This window comes from Bactrocera tryoni, unplaced genomic scaffold (genome assembly GCF_016617805.1).
Source record: "Bactrocera tryoni isolate S06 unplaced genomic scaffold, CSIRO_BtryS06_freeze2 scaffold_25, whole genome shotgun sequence".
NCBI lineage: Eukaryota > Metazoa > Arthropoda > Insecta > Diptera > Tephritidae > Bactrocera > Bactrocera tryoni.
The window spans coordinates 32000829-32014048 of record NW_024395977.1 but is presented as its reverse complement, the minus strand read 5'-3'; the positions used below and the strand labels follow the sequence as shown (position 1 = coordinate 32014048).

The 13220-nt window shown below is 39.8% G+C and overlaps 1 pseudogene; it reads left to right on the top strand.

Moving 5' to 3' along the window:
* Positions 1–8039: 8039 nt before the first annotated feature.
* Positions 8040–8176, top strand: LOC120781007 (annotated as a pseudogene).
* The last annotated feature ends 5044 nt before the right edge of the window (positions 8177–13220 follow it).

The window sequence follows — 13220 nt, the reverse complement described above, 5'->3', positions numbered from 1 at the left end:
CCTTGCGAAAATAAAGGCTGACATCACCGCCGTCCGAAAAGTGCGATGGACGAGACAAGGACAGAGACGAGTAGGTCCTTGAGACATTTACTACAGTGGCTATATAAAGGAGCGCAAGTTTGGTGTTGGATTCGTGGTGGGAGAGAGACTCCGTCGCCGAGTACTATCATTCATTCCGGTGAATGAACGTCTAGCCACAATCCGCATCAAAGCGAGGTTCTTCAACACATCGCTTATTTGCGCCCACGCCCCGACGGAAGAGAAGGACGATGTGACCAAAGATGCCTTTTATGAGTGCTTGGAGCGCACTTATGAGAGCTGCCCCCGCCACGATGTAAAAATCGTGCTTGGCGACTTTAACTCCAGGGTGGGCAAAGAAGGTATCTTTGGCACTACGGTCGGCAAATTCAGCCTCCACGACGTAACATCCCCAAATGGTTTGAGGCTGATTGACTTCGCCGGGACCCGAAATATGGTTATCTGTAGTACTAGATTCCAGCATATGAAGATTCATCAAGCTACCAGGATGTCTCCGAATCGAAAAACTACCAACCAGATCGATCATGTTGTGATAGACGGAAGACACGTCTCCAGTGTTTTAGATGTGAGTGCGCTCCGAGGTCCTAACATTGACTCGGACCACTATCTTGTTGCAGCCAAGATTCGCACCCGCCTCTGTGCAGCAAAAAACGCACGCCAACAAACACAAGGAAGGTTCGACGTCGAGAAGCTGCAATCACAACAGACAGCCAAACGATTTTCTCCTCGGCTTGCACTCCTGCTCTCTGAGAGCACGCGTCAACAACTCGGTAAAAGGGAGCTGTGGGACGGCATTTTAAATTCCTTACGTACAGCTGCAGCCGAAGCCATTGGTTTTCGGAAAATGCAAAAGAACAGCTGGTACGAGGAGGTGTGCCGTGTCGCAGCGGAGAGAAAACAGACTGCCTACCTTGCAACGTTACGATCGACCACAACACGTGCGGGATGGGATAGATACCGAGAGTTGAAAAGGGAAGCGAGACGCATTTGCAGACAAAAAAAGGAAAAAGGCTGAAATGCGCGAGTACGAAGAGCTTGATAAGCTGGCCGACAAGGGTAATGCTCGAAAATTCTACGAAAAAATGCGGCGGCTCACAGAAGGTTTCAAGACCGGAGCATACTCTTGTAGAACCCCCAAAGGTGATCTAGGGACCGATGCCCAGAGCATACTTAAATTATGGAGGAAACACTTCTCCAGCCTGCTGAATGGCAGTGAACGCACAACACCAGGAGAAGGCGAACCCGATTCCCCAATCGATGACGATGGAGCAAACGTTCCATTGCCCGACCATGAGGAAGTTCGAATAGCAATTACCAGCCTGAAGAACAACAAAGCGGCGGGGGCCGATGGATTACCGGCCGAGCTATTCAAACACGGCGGCGAAGAACTGATAAGGAGCATGCATCAGCTTCTTTGTAAAATATGGTCGGACGAAAGCATGCCCAACGATTGGAATTTAGGTGTGCTATACCCAATCCATAAAAAAAGAGACATCACAATCTGCGCCAACTACCGTGGGATTAGCTTCCTCAACATCGCACATAAAGTTCTATTGAGCATATTGTGTGAAAGATTAAAGCCCACCGTCAACAAACGTTACGTTATCAGTGTAACTTTAGACCTGGAAAATCAACAACCGACCAGATATTCACCATGTGCCAAATCTTGGAAAAGACCCGTGAAAGGAGAATCGACACACACCACCTCTTTGTCGGTTTCAGACAAGGCGACTCCCTATCGTGCGACTTCGTCAATCTGCTGCTGGAGAAAATTATTCGAGCTGCAGAGCTTAATCGAGCAAGTACAATCTTTTATAAGAGTGTACAGCTGCTGGCGTATGCCGATGATATTGATATCATCGGCCTCAACACCCGCGCCGTTAGTTCTGCTATTCTGGTCCGTCATAACTTTGAAGTTGTAGATAGTTTCGTATATTTGGGAACCAGCATAAACACGACAATGTCAGCCTGGAAATCCAACGCAGGATAACTCTTGCCAATTGGTGCTACTTCGCACTAAGTAGGCAATTGAGAAGTAAAGTCCTTTCTCGACGAACAAAAGCTAAACTCTATAAGTCGCTCATAATTCCCGTCCTGCTATATGGTGCAGAGGCTTGGACGATGACAGCAACCGATGAGTCGACGTTACGAGTTTTCGAGAGAAAAATTCTGCGAAAGATTTATGATCCTTTGCGCATTGGCCACGGTGAATATCGTTTTCGATGGAACGATGAGCTGTTCGAGATGAACGACGACGTTGACATAGTTCAGCGAATTAAAAGACAGCGGCTACGCTGGCTAGGTCATGTTGTCCCGATGGATGAAAACACTCCAGCTCTGAAAGTAGTCGACGCAGTACCCGCCGGGGGAAGCAGAGGAAGAGGAAGACCTCGACTCCGTTGGAAGGACCAAGTGGAGAAGGACCTGGCTTCGCTTGGAATATCCAATTGACGCCACGTAGCGAAAAAAAGAAACGACTGGCGCTGTTGTTAACTCGATTATAATCGCATAAGCGGTGTCTACGCCAATTAAGAAGAAGAAGAAGAGTGTACAACTCTTTATCTTTTATAATACATTTTGTAAAAAAATTTTTGAAGTATTTTTCTGAATATTAAAAAACAGCGAAGATTGGTTTGCCGCCCCCAAGACGTTGTGCCCGGGGCGACGGTCCAGTCTGTTTTCTCTCCGCTGCGACACTCCTCGTCATACCAGTTCTTTTGCATTTTCCGAAAACCAATGGTTTCGGTTGCAGCTGTACGTAGGGATTGAAATGCCGTCCCAGCAAGTCGAGTAGAAAATCGTCTGTTGTGATTGCAGCTTCTCGACGTCGAACCTTTCTTGTGTTTGTTGACGTGCGTTTTTGCTGCACGGAGGCGGTGCGAAACTTGGTTGCAATAAGGTAGTGGTCCGAGTCGATGTCAGGATGTCTAACGTCTAAAACACTGGAGACGTGTCTTCCTTCTATCACAACATGATCGATCTCGTTGGTGGCTTTTCGATCCGGAGACACCCAGGTAGCTTGATGAATTTTTCTATGCTGAACTCTAGTACTACAGATAACCATATTTCGGGCCCCGGCGAAGTGGTTCAACCCATTCGGGGATATTTCATCGTGGAGGCTGAATTTACCGACCGTTGTGCCAAAGATACCTTCTTTTCCCACCTTGGCGTTTAAGTCGCCAAGCTCGATTTTGACATCGTTTCGAGGCAGATCTCATAAGTGCGTTCCAAGCGTCCGTGGTCACATCGTCCTTCTCTACCGTCGTGACGTGGGCGTAAATGAGCGATATGCTGAAGAACTTCGCTTCGATGCGGATTGTGGCTAGACGAGGTGAATGACAATACTTGGCGACGGAGTCTCTGTCCCACCACGAATCTAACATCGAACTTACGCTCCTTTATATAGCCACTGCAGTAAATGCCACAAGGACCTACTCGCCCCAGTCCTTGTTAGGTCCATCGCATTTCTTGGACAGCGATAATGTCAGCCTTTACCCTAACGAGGAAATCAACCAGCTGGGCAGCGGCATCTTCCCAATTAAGGGACCGGTCATTCAGATGCATGCCCTCAAATCATAATCCTGAACACGTTTGCAGGGATCGTCATTAAAAGGGGGGTCACCTGTTGTTTCCTTTTCATTGGTAGGGTTGTTTACGTGGCGGGTCTAAAACTCATTTTCCCCTTCTCTGTTTAGCTCGCCGTCAAACGAATGTATTTTGGCTAGCCAGAGGATACTTGGTCTAAGGCGGGAAGTCGTGAGCTGCTTGAGTCGTATGTAAAATAATCGTTTCTAGCCACTACCAAGTGAATGACGGTCAGAGAAATTTTCTTACTTGCGTGAACTTCTACATATGACTGCATGACTTTCTATATTGCTGATCTTAAATTCACTTGTAAAGCTTATTACCAAGTAGAGACATTATACTAGATAGTGTGATAGTTAATTTGATTCGTTTTGATAATAACTGTTCAATTTTTTTTCATTTATGACATAATTTTTTAAAACATTAGAATAAGCTTATTCAACGTTGTTATTTGTCATAGATTTCTTTGATGTTGGCGCCGAATAGATCACTAATGAGAATTTTTGATTAGTCTGGTTTTAACATTAGACACGTTTTTTACTTTATGACCTAATGTAATATTATTATTTATTTTCTTTAAAGAAGTAGAACAGTAAATACCTTTTATCACCACTCTATATGGTCGATCGTGTAAGAAGCATCTTGATACATCTTACATGATTTACATATGTATGTATTTGCTATCTAAGTATACCTCAAGATCAAATTGGACTAGGACTAGCCGATCTAAATTGTCCTCGCAAATCAAATTATAAAAAATTTAGTTAAGATTAGAAAAAGCTTTTTATGTTCGTGTGAACTATCACTAAATAGTTTTTACACATTTATTTAATAATTTATAGTGCACAAATAGCACAATTAAAACGGATAAGATGAAACTGCAAGCCATTAGATTTAGATATAAATAACGTAGACACGACGCAAAATGCAGTAAAGAAACTAAATGAGTATATGACCCAAAATATAAGATCCCCAGATATCAATTATGAGGGTGATATTTTAAAGGGGTCGTTGAATAATACACTTTGAATTAATTGAAAATTATAATATATATTTTGTCAACACCTGGAAATATATCCCCGCTCTTCAAGCTACACCTATATTTGTTTATTTTATTACGATGCAATGAAATTTCCAACGAATAGAAACTAATTTTAAGTTAACTATTATAAAGGAAACTTTTAACCCTCCCATGCCCGAAATAAAATGAGTGATGCTAAAAAATATTTGAGTACAGATATGTTTTAATCGCGACTTTAATATGAACCGACTAAAACTTCAAAGTCCTAGGAGTCTTAGTTTGAGAGTTACAGGGCGTTGCATATAGGCAATGTCGTGTTTCACAAAGTACTGAGGTCATACTTGAATTAATTTGTTTGCCTATAATTGTAATCCCTTACCTCTATTTAGTTCCAATAATCACTTACTATATAGCACAAAAACTGTTTTATTCAACTTTTTATTTAATTATTTTGCATAGGCTATTTAATAAAAAAAATTGTGATCACGTGTAGACACAGAGACAATAAGCGCACAATTGAACAATTACAAGACTTTTTCGTTAATACTTGATAAGTATATGCATACACAAAACCTTATTCTACTGCACAAAAAACCGTTATCGAAAATAATAAGAATAACTGGAGTTATAATAGCATGAGTACAATGTTGCCTATAGGCAGCGTCGAGCATGAGAGGGTTAGAATTAAAATAAAATCATAGCTAGACTCAAATATAGGAAAGTTATTCGCTTAATTTTGGGAATTTAGTAAATTATTTTACCTTTAACATCAGTGATTGTGATTTTTTTGGTCGAAAAGTTAGTATTGCTTAATATTTTGGCGCAGTCTTCTTCTGTAAAAAAATATATTCCAAATTTAATTTGATGGATATATAAATATGTAAAGTAATATTATCATACTAATCATTTTACCGAAATCGAAACTTTCAAAAAAAAAAAAATAACAGGAAAAGAGCCTAATATATTTCTATTTTGATCGGTAAAAATTCTTGTTCGAACGAGTTAAGACTTAATTTTATTCTTCCATATAATCAAGTAATAGGAAAAGTAACTTAATTAATTTGTATGATTAGCATAATCGAAAATAACTTTTTTAACTTTACGAAAAAATTATTACTTATTGACTATAATCGTCACTTACACAAGCAATAAACCAATAGTTGTGTTTATGGTCCAGACAATTTTAAAAAGATATCGATGGAAAATCAAAGACCTTCTATCCAGCTTTTACCTATAATTTGAACCATTGGTTTGGGCGAAGTGTGTTCATGTATAAAATATACAAAATATTGGGTAGCGAACTCGGGTCGGCTTTAGTATACCGTCCCAGGATTTCGGGAATAAAATGGGTATGGTCGGATAGAGGAGACTCTCCAGATCACGAATATAGCCGCAGGAAGCTTATAGTTTTCGAGATATTCGCGTTTAAAGTTGAAAATTTGCAATATTTTAATTACATATTTTCTATATATGAAATTAATTTTGCACTTATATTTTTCAATTTTATATGCACTAACACATCACTAATTCATTTGTACACATTTATTTTATATAATATATTGCAAAAATAGCTTTTAATATACCTTTAAATTATTGTTGAATTATGATTAATTAAGAATAACAAATGAATTACAAACTGACAAATAATCAGTGTTACCATATTAAAATATTTTACAAACTAAAACAAAAAAAAAAATATAAAGAAATTTATACCCTAAATACAGGAAACATAATCGTTGATAAACAATAAAAAAATATACAAAAAATTTAAGCGGCCTGAAGGTACACCCCGGTGTTGGACCGACCACGGTTATTTTTTTATAGGTTGTTGATTCTCGTATTTGGGGTATAATCAGTTCACTTTATTACAAATGATGTCGATAAGGTAACACTGATTATTTGACAGTTTGTAATTCATTTGTTATTCTTAAATAATCATAATTCAACAATAATTTAAATGTATATTAAAAGCTCTTTTTGCAATATATTATATAAAATAAATGTGTACAAATGAATTAGTGAAGTGTTAGTGGATATAAAAGTGAAAAATATAAGTGCAAAATTAATTTTATATATCGAAAATATGTAATTAAAATATTGCAAATTTATCTTGAAATCCTGGGACGGTATACTAAATTCTTCCCGCGAATTCACATAATCCATTAAACGATGGGAAGACTGAGGTTTGAATAAATAAAATTACCTTCGAATTTCGATCTCTCTATTTCCTGGTAAGGCGGCGGAGCAGTATCTGTAAGAAAAATATTTTGTATACATACATATGTGTAGGATGAAGGACAGAAAGTTGCATGAATTGAATAATAATTAAGCTCTATCAAAAATACTCAAATAAACATATTAGATAAACCAATATTTCATATAACTAATAGAGCTTTGTTCTAATATAAAATGCCAATGATCCAACGAATTGTGGCCACCGAAACATACATTAATACAATGAACGATCAGACGTCATATAGCATTTTAACCGGGAGTGAAAGTAGACGTGTTTCTAGTGGTCTAAAATATCAGCAAGAGTTTGTGGTTTTTTGAAGTGGTAGCAGGCTTGTTTATGTTTGAGACTTACCGGGAGTCTGGGACTGGACTTTTGATTGACTGGATGCTAATACCAAAAAATTAGATAAGTACTTTGATTTGGTTTCCATAGAATTTATTTGGCTTTCACCTGCCCCTCTTTTGGTAAATTTATATACAAAAAATAAATATTAAATAGGAGTTTCCCCACGTAACAGCGAATCAAAACGTGCAATCACTTCTTTTTGCCGTTTTGATTTAGTCTATCAGCTGTTTTTGAAGTTATACTTCTTATACGAGTTCGGAAAAGGTTGCGATAGATTCAGGTTGCGCAACCTTGCTCAATATGAATCTACGCAACCTTATCTGCGAAGATGTTCGAGCAGCAAGCGAAGCGGTGACAATCGGCGATCGTTTGTTCGTTTCTTTCGGCACAGCTCGGCCTTTCTACCAACAACAAAATGTTGCCATGCTTATGCTGTTGTTGTTTTTGTAGAACAATGTTTCAATTTTTGGTTGGTGACATATTCAATTAAAAATAAATTCTGTAGGGATTCGAACCTACGTACCTACATGCTCGTCGTCACTTCTGAAGCGCTTACCACCTAGATCACCATTGACACTTGAATTGCGTTGTCCTAATTATGGTTTGGTTATGCATGAAAGAAATATACAATGGATCGCCGATTGTTACCTCTTTCCTTGCTGCTGCTGCGCATATGTATGTTTGTATGCTTGTTCATTATTGAAGTTATACTGCTTTTTCTTTCCTTTGTCTGTCATTTCTGCGAATTCTCAACTATTTTATGTGCCCTTTTGTTGAAATACCCTGCGTTGGTCCATTTTTTGGAAATCGACACGCGATGACGAAGTATTTTCGTTTTATCTGACAGCGTGAGGTTAAGAAGTTCATTTCTGGTTTTGTCTTGTGTCATATTAGAAATGATGTTTCTTCGAAAATCGTTCGCTTACAACGGATAAAACGACTTCTGAGTGGTGATTTTAATGAATGAATTCTTTTTGGTTGAAACGCTCTGCGTTGGCCGTTGAAAAGTTAAGACTATACTTTTCAGGATCATTCATTTCTTCAATGAAATTAATGACCTTTAGAAATATGCATATTTGCATTATTTCGTTGTCATTTCCATATTCGTAGCAATAGAAGTTCTATGGCATGAGTAAAGTAATGGCCGCCGATTGTCACCCCTTGCCGCTGTAGGAGCTTCGCCTACAAACATGCGTAAATATGTATGTATGTATACGTATGATCGTGAATACATATCGACGCAGATTTTTGCGAGAAGCACCAGAAAGTTGTGCAATTTATGTTTTTTAGCTTTTGCCATCGTCGCGAAAAGACGACTTGTTGGCAAAGGCATGCTCGGGGAGATAATAAATTATAATAAATTTATAAAATGTGAATTTAAGTTTTATAGTTTTCTTTCATACAAAATGATATGCATTTCTTAAAATATCACTAAGTAGTATAACTTCATCCGCGCGTAGGGACTCCACGCACCTTTTTTATTTTGTTTCTCTTTTTTCTCCTTCTTCGTTTTGCTTTGGTTATGGCATTGCCAACCATCAATATATAAGTAAGGTTTGTTAGGGCAAAGACTGAACGTACCCACGGACAGGTGTTCCCAACTATTCTCTGGCAGAGTTATAGCCTCTGAGAACAGTTTGGGATGTACATCAGAGAATCCTTTTCGGAGGAACTCAAAAATCCTGAGAACGCCTCCAAAAGGCAAACCTGAAGAGGCCACCGCTGCTGGATCAGCAAAAATATGCGAAAATCCCGACCAAGCAGGCAAAGGTGGCAAATCTGAGGAGCTTCAAAAGAATTCAAATAATGAAAATCCCAGTAATTTCTGAAAACTGGGTAAAAAATCAAAGAGCTCGAAAGCATGATGTCTGGTCAGAGACATATTAACCAAGCTATGCGGGATCTGATAAGCTGTATGACAAGGCCGAAAAGTTAGAGCACCCGTCGAAAAGAGAGAGGAAAGGCGTCGCAGGTATCTCCTATCAAAGGTGATAAAAATGGCCCAAAGAGACCTCGCGAGATATTGGGATATTTGCCACCAACAAAGAAGCCGAAAAACATGAGTCATAAAGTGCAAGCAACTTATAGTGAGGTCACTGAATGCATGCACAAAGACAGTTTGGGAGACAAGCCCGCTGGCGAGAAATGCTTAGACGTCGTAAGAAAGAAGAAACCGATCGAGAAGAAAATCAGATCGAAACCAGACGCTATAATCTTAACAAAAAAGGAGGGACGGATATCTTGAAAAAAATAAAATGCGACAGAGGCCTCGAAGAACTGGGTTCAAACGTGAGGTACATTAGAAAAACCCTCAAAGGAGATCTGCTAATTGAACTAAAAAATCAAGCAGAAAAGAGAGCCGACACGTTCGAAAGCGCCCTAGTTGGAGGTATTGGTGAGATAGCCGTAATACAGCCAAAAACTCATAACATATGTGTAAAGACTTGGATGAGATTGAAGAAATCTGTGAGGCATTACAAAAGGAGTGTGGGATCCAAAACCTGGGGAAGAAAAATATAAAGAATTTGCGGAAAACTCGAAGTGGCACTCAAATAGCTCTTATATGCCTACGAGCTGAGGATGCTAAAACTTTACTCAAGTGTGGCAAAGTAAAGATTGGGTGGTCTATCTGCCGCCTCCGTGAATTTTCACCTATTACTCGTTATTTTAGGTGCTTCCAACTAGGAAATATAGCACACAAATGTTGCAGCCCCACTGATAGGTCTTCCCTTTGAACACTTTGCGGAGCCCCAGGTCACGTGGCAAAGACATGCACAAATTCCCCAAGTTGTATGCCCTGTAAAGGGGAGCACTCCGTTTTAAGTACGGTCTGTCCTAAATACGCAGATATGCTGAAGTCAACGAAAAAACGAAGATATTGCAATTAAATCTCAACCATTGCGCTGCAGCACAAGACCTTCTAAAACAGACGGTGCTGGAAGAAAACATAGATGTCGCCCTATTAAGCGAACAATATTCTCAACGTTCGGAAAGCACTTGGAGTAAAGATATAAGTGGCAAAGCGGCAATATGGGCCTGCAAAGGTCAAGCCTTCACACCACGTTCCAAGGAGTCCCATAACGGCTTTACATGGGCGAATATAGAAGGAATATATTTTGTAAGCTGCTATGCTCGTCCTAGCGCAACAATTAGCGAATTTGAAGATTTTCTCCTGGAGTTATCTCTAGAAATCAGAAGCAAATCGCCAATAATAATAGCGGGAGATTTTAACGCATGGTCCACTGCGTGGGGTAGCAGAATTACTAATCATCGTGGTCGCCTCATTCTACAATTTTTGAGCCAAACGAACCTCACGGTTTTAAACAGTGGCACACAAAATACCTTTCAAAAGGGAAATAAAGGTTCAATAATAGACTTAATGTTTGCTAACGACGTACGTGCTTAGAAGGCATACTAAGTGGAAGGTGTCAGATATGTACACAAATAGTGACCATATGGCTATAATTGCTGAAGTTTCGTTCTCCCAAGAAACGGAACACTGTCCGAGAAATACCTCCCGAAGACGAAGCTGGCGGCAAAAGGAATTTGATACTGATGTTTTTGAGAGTGTCTGGAGTACGGCAAATGCATCAGGCGAAAACGCAGCCCACTTAGTATCCGCTGTGCGGAAGGAACTAGTTGCTGCATGCGATGCAACTATGCGCAGGACGAGATACTATAACAATCGAGAGCCGGTATATTGGTGGAACGACGAAATTGCCAAGCTGAGGAAGCTTTGTCACTCAGCTAGACGCCGTCTACAGCATAACCAGGGAGGTGACAACGAAATCAGCCTCAGAGGAGCATTTAAATGCCAGAAAAAGCTCCTGAAATCAGCAATTATCGTTAGTAAATAAGAGATCCGGTTTCGAAAAGCTCTGTGAAGAGGCGAACATAGACCCCTGGGGAACGGCATACAAAATCTGTATGACGAAATTCAAAAATAAGTCTCAGCAGCCCAAGAACGCATTATTTATGAAAAATGTTGTCGAAGCGTTTTTCCCGGCACATGCTTCCGTTTCCTATACTAAAGGAAACGAAGCTTCGGAGCCACCCCTATTAGTCACAAAAGACGAACTATTGGCTATTGCGAAAAAAATCAAAAACTCCAAAGCGCCAGGAATAGATGGTATACCAAATAGAGCCCTTAAAGAAGCCATAACTCTAAGGCACAGATTATTTGTTAACATGTACAATGCGTGTATATTAGAAGAGGTATTCCCCGATCCGTGGAAGATGCAGCGTCTAGTTCTACTCCCAAAGCCAAATAAGCCACCAGAAGAACCATCATCTTATCGACCTCTTTGCATGCTCGACACAATTGGGAAAGTGTACGAAAGCATTGTAAGAAACCGCTTGGAGTTAGCAATCCAAAAAGCCGGCGGGTTATCAGAGAGACAATAGGGCTTTATTAAAAAGAGGTCCACTATTGACGCACTAAGAGAAGTAGTTGATACTGCAAAATGTGCAATAAGTGGAAAAAGTTGGAAAGGTGGTAGGAAAAAATACTGCGCGCTAATAACCCTGGATGTGAAGAATGCGTTCAACTCCGCAAAGTGGGCAAATATAATAAAAGCTCTACACGATATACACGCTCCTCATTATCTGATAAATATTATAATGAGTTATTTTCAAAATAGGAGATTGCTATACGAGATGGACGAGGGCACTCGGAGTTACACTATCACCAGTGGAGTACCGCAAGGCTCGGTTTTAGGCCCGCTGCTATGGAATCTGATGTACGACGGGGTGTTAAAAATACCGCAACCAAAAAATGTGAAAACAATCGCTTATGCAGATGACCTCATATTGGTAGCTGTAGCTAAACATCTGGATGACCTCCGGATCAAATGCAATGACAGCATAAATGGTCTGCGCCGGTGGTTTGCTACCATGAGTCTTGAGCTGGCTGAGCAGAAAACAGAAGTCCTGCTCATAAGCTCAAGGAAGATTGAGGAGAAAATATCGCTGACCATAGGAGAATGCGAGATTACTTCACAGCCACAGTTGAAGTATCTTGGGGTAATAGTGGATTCAAGATTAAAGTTCAAGGACCACTTAGAAAATGCGACAAGTAAAGCAAATAAAATATATGTATAATGCGTTATCTAGAATGATGGCAAATAAAGGCTGTGTGCGTTTCAGCCGACGAAATTTAATAGCTAAGGCAATAAGCTCAGTGATCCTGTACGCGGCTCCAATATGGATACAGGCGCTAGAAACAAAATCATATGCTAGACCACTTAACACAGTGCATAGGCTTTCAGCAATACGTGTGATAAGTGCTTTCCGAACCATTTCAAAATCAGACGTCCTCAAAGAGTTTCGAGTGGTTTTGTCAATATGGTTGGGCTTTTTAAAAGAAATTAAGGAAAATCCTCGGGTTTCGGCTCTAGAAATTGCTTTGGAAGATCGTCAATTCTAGTAGTGTTAAGTATCAGCCATATTTTAAGTGAAATTTTGGGTTTTAGAAAGCTGTGTGCACAATAGATGCCGCATTCGCTAACATTGGAACAAAAACACATTCGAATGCGACTTTCGGCAACATTTGGATCGTTTTAAAAAAGATAAAGTAGATTTTGTACGTCGATTCATCCCTATGTACGAGACTTGGGTCTATCACCATGATCTTGAATCGAAACTAGTTCGTGTCCGGAAATCAGCCGAGAAGGTTATGGCATCAGTTTTTTGGGATGCGAGAGGAAATTCGTTTGTGGATTACTTTCAAACTGGTAAAACAATTAATTCTGAATATTATTGCAACCCTTTGGACCGGTTAAAGGAAAAAGTTTGTAAAAAAAGACCCGGTTTGCAGAAGAAAGAAATCGTTTTCATCAGGACAATGCACCGTGTCGCAAGAGCATTTCGTATTCACCAGATTTGTCCCCAGCGGCTTTCAGCGTTTTTTTATCAAATGAAGAGGTCATAGCGGATGTTGAAGCGGAGTTTGCAGACCTTCTCGATTCTCACTTCAGGGATGGGTAGGCTTTATAG